The 10216-nt window shown below is 39.1% G+C and overlaps 1 pseudogene; it reads left to right on the forward strand.

The window, feature by feature from the left end:
- The first annotated feature begins 3909 nt into the window (after positions 1-3909).
- Positions 3910-5315, forward strand: LOC100618867 (2'-5'-oligoadenylate synthase 1-like; annotated as a pseudogene).
- Positions 5316-10216: the final 4901 nt, after the last annotated feature.

Here is a 10216-nt window from a genome sequence, read left to right on the forward strand (position 1 = left end):
CCTTTGCTAGAGAATACAAAGATAAATAGTTTATCATCTAAAGGTCTCTTCCATCTCTAACATTTTCTGCTCCAGATTCTTCTAGTCTCAACAATTTACACTTAACAGTCTATGTTCTAAGGTGCTTTCCTTCCTTGATCATCTATGTGCTCATGTGTCCAAAATTCTGTATCCTAAGGGCCATTCCTGACATTCCAAGTCCCAACCCTCTATGGTCCCTTCCAGCTCCAACATGATGCAAACCTATAAGATGATGCAATGTGGGCACACAGAAGAGGCTTCACTCTAGGCAGACTCCAAAGGACCTTGGGAGATACTCTGCAAGGGTATTTAGAATTTATGTGGGATTCATGCATTTGTGGATAGATTGTGTTTTCTCCCTTCCACAAATTCTAATACTGTAATAAGTTATTCTGGTTCTTTGATGGAGTTCCAATTTTAATTGTTTATTTCCCAGTATTATGGGTTTAGGGACCACAGAGGTCATGTAGTCCAATTTCTTCATTTTATGGATGAGAAAAATAATGCCTAGTGTAGCTCAGTGACTTGCCCAATGCCCACAATGCTAAGCATCAGAGGTAGGATTTGAACCCACATCCTCTGACACAAGAAGCAGAGAACAGCTTCCAATAAATAACACTGCATTTTAGAGTTTATCAAGGTCTTATTTTTGTAGATACAAAAAAAAAAGACTAGGATAATTCTTGCCTCAAATTGGAAGGGAATTGAAGTTGGAGAGATAGTTTTCAGTGAATTTGCTCCTTTCATTAAATCTCTATAAAAGAGTTTCTACCTGGAGATTCCTTCCTACATAGTATAACTCCAAGACCTTTTCTTGGATTACATGGAATGATGATCACTGACATCAGAGAAAAGGTACAGCCACTCAATTTTTGTTCTGCTTCTATTTTCTATGCCACAGAGAATAATGTCACTCAGAAAAAAATGACTTAAAGAGTGTTCATACCCAAGATAATTAAATAGATAGTAAGCGAGTCCCATATTTCACAATTCAGATTGCCTGGCCCAAACGTACTCTGTCCTCAAGAATTACAAGAATGGAAGGATGTGATTGCTGAGCCTCTTGGCAGTAATATTTGAAAGATCATGAAAAATCGTAAGGTGTCACAAGATTTGAGAAGGGCAAATGTCTCAGTTCAAAAAAGGCCAAGAATCTGAAAACTCTAGGCCAGAAACTTTGATTCCCATTACCAGGAAAATTCTAGAAAAGATCATTTCAAAGATAGTTGGTGAATATCTCAAAAGGCAAATGGTAAATGCAAAGAACAAATATGGATTCATCTAGTACAGGTCAGAACAGACTAGATTCTTTTTTCTGATAGATTTATAATTATTATATATAATTATATAATTTGTTTATTTATTAGAAAATTTTATTTAGTCAATTTAGAACATTATTCCTTGGTTACAATAATCATATTCTTTCCCTCTCTCCCCTGCCCTGACCTCTTCCTGTAGTTGATGCACAATTCCACTGGGTTTTACATGGGTTCTTGATCAGAACCTATTTTCATGTTGTTGATGTTTGTACTAGGATGATCATTTAGCATCTACATCCCTAATCATATCCCCTCCACCCAGGTAATCAAGCAGTCGTTTTTCTTCAGTGTTTCTACTCCCACAGTGTTTCCTCTGAATGTGGATAGTGTTCTTTCTTGGAAATCCCTCCGGGTTATTCAGGATCACTGTATTGCCGCTAATGGAGAAGTCCATTACATTCGATTGTGCCACAATGTATCTCTGTATACAGTGTTCTCCTGGTTCTGCTCCTTTCACTCTGCATCACTTCCTGAAGGTTGTTCCAGTCTCCATGGAATTCCTCCACTTTATTATTCCTTTGAGCACAATAGTATTCCATCACCATCAGATACCACAATTTGTTCAGCCATTCCCCAATTGAAGGGCATCCCCTCATTTTCCAATTTTTTACCACCACAAAGAGCACAGCTATTCTTGTACAAGTCTTTTTCCTTATTGTCTCTTTGGGATACAAACCCAGCAGTGCTATGGCTGAATCAAAGGGCAGACAGTCTTTTAGCGCCCTTTGGGCATAGTTCCAAATTGCCATCCAGAATGATTGGATCAATTCACAACTCCACCAGCAATGAATTATTAATGTCCCGACTTTGCCACATCCCCTCCAACATTTATTACTTTCCTTTGCTGTCATGTTAGTCAATCTGCTAGATGTGAGGTGATACCTCAGAGTTGTTTTGATTTGCATTTATCTGATTATAAGAGATTTAGAACACTTTTTCATGTGCTTATTAATAATTTCAATTTCTTTGTCTGAAAATTGCCTATTCATGTCCCTTCCCCATTTATCAATTGGAGAATGGCTTGATTTTTTGTACAATTGATTTAGTTCCTTATATATTTGAGTAATTAGATCTTTCTCGGAGGTTTTTATTATGAATATTTTTCCCCAATTTGTTGCTTCCCTTCTAATTTTGGTTGCATTGGTTTTGTTTGTACAAAAACTTTTTAATTTAATATAATCAAAATTATTTATTTTATATTTTGTGACTTTTTCTAACTCTTGCTTAGTCTTAAAATCTTTCCTTTTCCAAAGATCTGACATGTATACTATTCTGTGTTGACCTAATTTACTTACAGTTTCCTTCTTTATATTCAAGTCATCTATCCATTCTGAGTTTATCTTGGTGTCTTCCAATTTTCCCAGCAGTTTTTATCAAATAGTGGATTTTGGTCTCAAAAGTTGGGACTGTCTTGCTGAGGTGACTTATCCCAAATCTGTTCCACTGATCCTCCTTTCTGTCTCTTAGCCAGTACTATATTGTTTTGATGACCACTTTTTTATAGTATAGTTTGAGATCTGGGACTACAAGGCCACCTTCCTTCACATTTTTTCCATTATTTTCCTAGATATCCTTGATCTTTTGTTCTTCCAAATGAACTTTGTTGTGTGTTTTTTTTTTAATTCAGTAAAATAGTTTTTTGGTAATTCAACTAAATAAGTAAATTAATTTGGGTAGGGTTGTCATTTTGATTATGTTAGCTCATCCTACCCATGAGCAATTGATGTTTTTCCAATTGTGTAGATTTAGTTTTAATTTTTTGAGAAGTGTTTTGTAGTTGTGTTCATATAGTTCCTGTGTTTGTCTCAGCAGATAGATTCCTAAGTATTTTATATTGTCTAGGGTGATTTTAAATGGAATTTCTCTTTCTAATTCTTGCTGCTGAGATGTATTGGAGATATATAGAAATGCTGATGACTTATGCGGGTTTATTTTGTATCCTGCAACTTTGCTAAAGTTGTTGATTATTTCCACTAGCTTTTTAGTTGATTCTTTAGGATTCTTTAAGTAGACCATCATATCATCTGCAAAGAGTGATAGCTTGGTCTCCTCATTGCCAATTTTAATACCTTCAATTTCATGTTCTTCTCTAATTGCTACTGCTAGTGTTTCTAGTACAATGTCAAATAGTAGAGGTGATAATGGGCATCCTTGTTTCACTCCTGATCTTATTGGGAAGGCTTCTAGTTTATCCCCATTGCAGATGATGTTTGCTGATGGTTTTAGATATATACTGTTTATTATTTTTAGGAAAGACTCTTCTATTCCCATGCTTTCTAGTGTTTTCAATAGGGATGAGTTTTGCATTTTGTCAAAGACTTTCTGTGTCAATTGAGTTAATCATGTGATTTTTGTTGGTTTGCTTGTTAATATGGTCAATTATGTGGATGGTTTTCTTAATATTGAACCATCCTTGCATTCCTGGTATAAACCCCACCTGATCATAACAAATAACCCTCGTGATCAGTTGCTGAAGTCTTTTTGCTAGTATCCTATTTAAGATTTTTGCATCTATGTTCATTAAGGAGATTGGTCTGTAGTTTTCTTTCTCTAGCTCTGATCAAGCCCTGTTCAGGAAAATGAAACTGATCCAAAAGGCAGGACTCTCTTATGAAGGAATGTCCTGGGATGGAGTTAAGGCAGAAATAAAGTAGTAAAGTCCTCAGCCAGCTGGCCACTGAACTTTAAATTCCCTCACTCTCTCCATGCAGGCTATGGACATCATTCAGGACAGGCTGTGGAACACCCACACAAGGGACCTGGACAGGTACATTGAGAAGCACCTCTTGCCTGATTCTACTTTCCAGACAGAGATCCAGTGGCCATTGACATCATCTGCTCCTTCCTAAAGGAGAGATGCTTCTAGGTCTTGGAAAGTCAGTTCAGGTGACCAAGATTATGAAGGTCATCTGGCAAAGGCACAGCACTGAGAGGACACTCCAAAGCAGACCTGGTGGTATTTCTCAGCAATCTCAAAAGCTATCAGGACCAGATAGATTGCTGAAATGAGTTCATTGAGGAAATAAAAAAACAGCTGGAAGCATGTCAGCATGAGCAAGCAAGGGTGGAAGTTTGAAGTCAAGTTTGAGGTCTATAGTTCCAGGACCAACCCTCAAGGGCTCAGATTTACTCTGAAGTCAACCAAGATCCATCAGTGGGTGGACTTTGATGTGTTTCCAGACTTTGATGTTCTAGGCCAACTGACCACAGACTTCAGGAAACCTGACCCCCAGGTCCACATCATAAAGGAATCCCAGAAAGCAGGAGAATTCTCTACCTGCTTCACAGAACTACAGAAGCAATTCCTCAGCCAGAGTTGCACCAAGCTCAAAAGTCTGATCCAATTGGTGAAACACTGGTACAAAATGTGCAAGGAGAAAATGGACTCCCTCCCTCCTCAATATGTTTTTAAGCTCCTGACTGTCTAGGCTTGGAAGCATGGGAGCCAGGAAACTAGATTTATCACAGTCTGAGGCTTTCAGACAGTCCTATACCTGATCCAGAAATACCAAGAATTCATGATCTACTGGACCATCAATTATGACATTGATAATGAGATCATTATGGATTATTTCTGTCATCAACTGCGGAAACACAGGCCAGTGATCCTGGACCCAACTGATCCAACTGGAGATGTGGGAGGTGGAAGTTGATGGCACTGGGACAAGCCGGCACAAGAAGCTCAAATTTCCTACCTTATGTGCAATGTTTGAGCCCCTATAACACCCCCCTCCCCATAACAGGGTCAGGACATACCTATTTTGTTTGCTGCTTCTGGAATATGTGTTTGTATTAGTGGAGAGAGTGCTAATGTGCCCCAGGAGTTGGAGGGGGGTCTGAGTTGGTATACATTCTTCATTCTTTGGAGTGACACCCATGAAGTTCCAGATTCTCTTTGAGGAGAGACCCCTGAAGAAAGAGTTTGGAGTGACAGCTGTGAAAGGGAAACTGGCTTCTCAGTGTGTCTCTGATTGTGAGCTCACTTCCTTCATCTTTGGGAAATTGCCCATTAGGGGAAGCTGAGACCTCCCTGTGGGTGAGGTCCAAGATCTTCTTCCCAGTGGAAGAGCTCCTTCACTGTGTATCTCCTGCTATTTTTAAATCTGTATGGTTTTCTGATTTCTGTTTGCTAATTACTTGAATAAATGGATTTATCAACTATTCCCTAAAATATTATATATAATTGTATATATGTTATATATGCATTACATATATAAATTTATTTGTATTATAAAATTATGTATAATAAAGTAGCCAAATGAATGTGGAAAATTCTGCATGTATAATTTTTAGTAATTATATATTTTAGGAAAGCTTTTGATAAAGTTTCTCAAATTAGTCTTATGGAGAAGATTGAAAGATGCTCAATTAGAAGGATACAGAATTGGATGGATGGAAGGTCTCAAAAAGTAGCTGTGAATGGTTCAATGTCAACATGATAGGATATCTCCAGTGGAGTCTCCATGGATCTGGGCTTTGCCTTATGCTGTTCAACATTTTTATTGATGCCTTAATAAAGGTTTGGATGGCACATTTATAAGATTTATAGATGACAAAAAGCAAGGAGGGAGAGCTAATTCACTGGACAATGAGATCAAGAAACAATAATAGCATCTAGCTTCCAGGGTTCTTGTGAGGATGAAATATTGCTAAACTGCTTTGCAAACTTTAAAGTGCTACATAAATACAAGCTATCATTATTGTTGTTGGCTTTAGTTCTGAGAACCATGCTATGCACCAGAGTAGCACGGATAAACTAGAGATTGTCCAGAAAAGGACAACCAGGATGGTACAGCTCCTTAAGTTCGTGTCACATGAAAATTAATTGGAGGAATTGGGAATGTTTAGACTGGAGAAGAGAAAACTAAGAGGGAATATGATGTCTGTCTTCAAGTTTTTGTGGTACTATCAGGTATAGGAAGGGTAAGAATTATTGTACTTAGCCCTAGAGGGCTGAATGAACCAAGCATAATCAGTAGAAATTGGCATTTAGGCTTGATGTCAGGGAAAACCTCCTAACAGTTAGAGACATCCCAAAGTGAAATGTGTTCCCTCCAGAAGTGAGGAGAAGTCCCTCGTTGTGGGTCTTCTAGTCTTAGACTAGATGATCTATTTTCAGTTATGTTATATAGGATGAGCTAAGTGAGGACCTATGATTCCTACCAAGTCTCAAATTCTGTGATTCTCTAAATGTCAGCTATCAATAAATTAGAGAGCTCATCGATAGTTCATTTTCTACCCCTCTTTGGATACCACCAAAGTTGATGCTGGAAATGAGTGTCCAAATTACATGAATCCCCCAGAAGCACTTCACAGAGTCAAAGTCTTACTCCATAATAAGCAATGTCTTCTCTCTGTGTCAGGCTTTGCAGTTCTTTAAAATAGATTCACATGCATTATTTTATTGAATCTTCCAAAAATATCCAAAGGAAGCCCAGTAGAACAGAAATCAATGCCTCCATTTTCCCAATGTACAAACTGAGGTATAAAGAAGAAACGCAACTTTCCTAAGAACACACGGAGAATTGATGCCAGAGCTGGGCCAAGAAAACAGGTTTCTCAATGTTTGAGTCCAGACCTGTTCCTGTTGGTGTGCCATCTAGCTCAAGGTCCCATGCTAGCCTCAGAAGAGAGCGGCAGCCACCAACAGACCTGAGGGGTGTGCTGGGGCTTTCCTCTAATATTCCAATCTCTCTAGAGAAGCTTTTCTGAAACATGCATAAACTCAGCTCTTTTAACTTATTCTTGGAAAACACCATGACATTAAGAGTGTGCAGCTTGCCAAATTGTGTATTTGAGTCATTGGGGGTTTATTTAAACATGTAGCTTTTCCAGGAGGGTAAATATTTAATTGATTGGCGCTTTGGTGCACACGCCACTTAGAAAACAGGCCTCCAACGGAAGAGTTTGGGGAAATCAATGCACTGTGAAGCATTTCCAAACCACCCCATTGTCAAAGCCATGAATGGCTACATTTTTCCAGGAGCAGGATTTGACAAGGGATTTATTAAAAACAAATGCAAAGGGGAGAACTGACTCCAAATACAAACCCACCGGAAGGCTTGGACTATTGTAACCTTGGGGGTGCAGCTGTGCTAACTCCTACCATCCCAGGAACCTCTCTCTGGCTGGGAAGCTCTGCCCCCACCCCACCCCACCCAGGGAAACTGCCCAGCTGGTTCCAATCTGTCCCTTCCTCAGAAAAGTCTGTTCAGCATGAAATTCTTCATTTTGTAGCATAGAATTGAGAGCCAAAAGAAGTCACCTTGTCGCAGCCCTTTATTTTACAGGGGAGAAGAGTGAGGTCCAAAGAATGACTAACCTAGGGGCATAGAGGTCTAGATTCAATTCCAGCACTTTTGATTCCCAATTCTTTCTACCACATGGTTCCAGATGTGAATAGAACTGAATCCAGAACCAGAGCAGCATTACCCTAAGGAGAAAGAGATGGGTCTTTGGGGCATATCTGCACCTCGAGCATCACATAAATTCCTCTCACTTGCATGAAGCTAGAAGGACAGATAGAGACCATAAAGGGTCCATACATTAAACGCACACAGGTCTACATTAAGAAAGGCATAGCCTCCCAGACTAGGGAGGTGATCGGCTCTCTATAGTCTGCTCTTCTCAGAACCTGTCTGGAGGTTCGTATTCACTTCTGGGTGGTTTAAGAAGGACATGGATGAATTGGAAAGGAAGGCTTCCAGGGTGGTAAAATACCTTGAGTATTTGGCATGTGAGGTCCCCAGAGAAGAAAAGATTTGGGGCTGAGGGGAAAAGTGGCACCAGAAATATTGTTATTGTTCAGTCCCATCTAACTCTCCATGACCCCATTTAGGGTTTTCTTGGTAAAGATATTGGAGTGGTTGACCATTTCCTTCTCCAGCTCATTTTACAGATAAGGAAACTGAGGCAAATAGATTAAGTGGCTTGACTGGGATCATATAGTGAATATGAATCTGAGGCTGGATTTGAACTCCGGTCTTCCTAACCCCAGGTCTGATTCTCTGTACACTGCTATCCTCAGGAAGAGATAATAAAGGGGTTCAAGAAACAACCCTCCATTCTTCAAGCTATCTACAAGAAGGAAGCATTCCTTTAAAAACAACTCCCTTGAATGTAGAAAATTGTAGTGTATGAAAGCATTGATATAACCTTTTTTCAGACTATTTGGAATTTTTAAAAATTAAATTTAATAAAAAAATAAAAACACCTCCTTCTGGTGAATTCCTCCTGTGGCTTTCATTTTGAGGAGGGGCCCAAGCCAGCTATCCTTCATTTCCCTCCTGGCTTTGCTACTGACTTTTCCAGAATTTAACACCTTGCCTTTTCTCTACCTTCCCATTTTTAAAGCTCTTTTTTGCATGTGATTTTCCTCCATTCGAATGTAAGCTCCTTGAGGGCAAGGACTGTCTTCCTTTTTTCTTATATTTGTCTTATTTGTATTGTTCTTATATTTTCTTATATTTGTATCCTCAGGCTTGGTGTCTACTATGTGTCAAGGACTGTGCTGGTCCTGGGGATACAAAGACAGAAAAAAAAAACTGACCCTGATCTCAAAGAAATGTTAAAGAATAAGGATATGGATCAAGGCATTTGCTTCTTCTCTAGGTCTAGTATAGGCCATTCTATGGAAAATGTTCAACAATCATTGATTCATTCAATGATAACTAAGCACATCTTGTCCATCGAGTCTTACAGCAGGCCCTGCACGAGTCTCAAATTTTATCTAAATAATGAACCTTGCTTTCATGTAACTTGCTTTTATTAATAATTCAATCTTTGCAAAAACTAGGTTTTTTTTAATCTAAGGAAAACCTCAAGGTCTTAACATTGGGAGGGATATATAATAATAATAATACTGAAATTATCTTATTCCTTGACTGCCTAATAGAATCATTAGCTTCCTTCAAAGCCCTGTCCCAGTGCCACCTCTAACTGGTCTTTTTTGATCGACTTTGCTGGTTTTTTACCTTTTATCTTCTCACCTCTACCTCCTGGTTCCCATTCCTGCCTTTCAGACTCAGCTCAAGCCCCCATTCTTCAGATCCCTGCTGCATTGAAATAATAATCACTTGATCCCAAGATACTCCTAGCTGAGTAGGGTATGGGAACTCACAAACTCTTGAATCTATGATCTTTGTCATTTCAGTATCTAAATATCTGCCCCCCCCAAACCCACTTCTCTTCTGATTTTTTTTCTGTCAGGGGCAAGAGCACCAGGATTCTCCCAGTTAGCCAAGCTCAAACTCTCAGTCATCTCCAACTTCCCCAATTTCACGTGTCCACTCAGTTGCCAACATGTCAATTCTGCCTTTTTAATTACATCTCTTCCACTTTCCACTTATAGCCTTAGCACAAGCTCTCATCACCTCTCACCTGGACTATAACCTCTTAATGGGCTTCCCTGCTCCATTTCCTTCTTCTTTCAAAACATCCACCATACAACTTTCAAGCAATTATTACCAATGGACAACTTGGGAAATTCCTCTTTTTGTATAAAGTCCCCAGAAAAGCTCCCCTAGATTCAGGGTATTTGGTGGGTCCACATTATCCATCTCTTAACTCCAGACATTTTCTCTGGCTATTTTCCCTGCCTGGAACTCTCCTTCTTCATCTCTGCCTCCTGGCTTCCTTCAATTCCCAACTAAAACCCTATTTTCCATAGGAAGGCTTTTCTGGTCCCCCCTCCCCATTCTAGAGCCCTCTATCTGCTGATTATTTCCAGTTTACTTTGAATGTAACTTCTTTATACAGGATTATTTGTATGTTGTTTCCCCATTAGCTCTTCAAGGGCAAAGACCAAGTCTTTTGCCTCTTTTTGCCTCCAACACTTAGCACAATGCCTTGCACATTGTAGGTCCTTAATAAATATT

This window comes from Monodelphis domestica, chromosome 7 (assembly GCF_027887165.1).
Source record: "Monodelphis domestica isolate mMonDom1 chromosome 7, mMonDom1.pri, whole genome shotgun sequence".
NCBI classification, from domain to species: Eukaryota; Metazoa; Chordata; class Mammalia; order Didelphimorphia; family Didelphidae; genus Monodelphis; species Monodelphis domestica.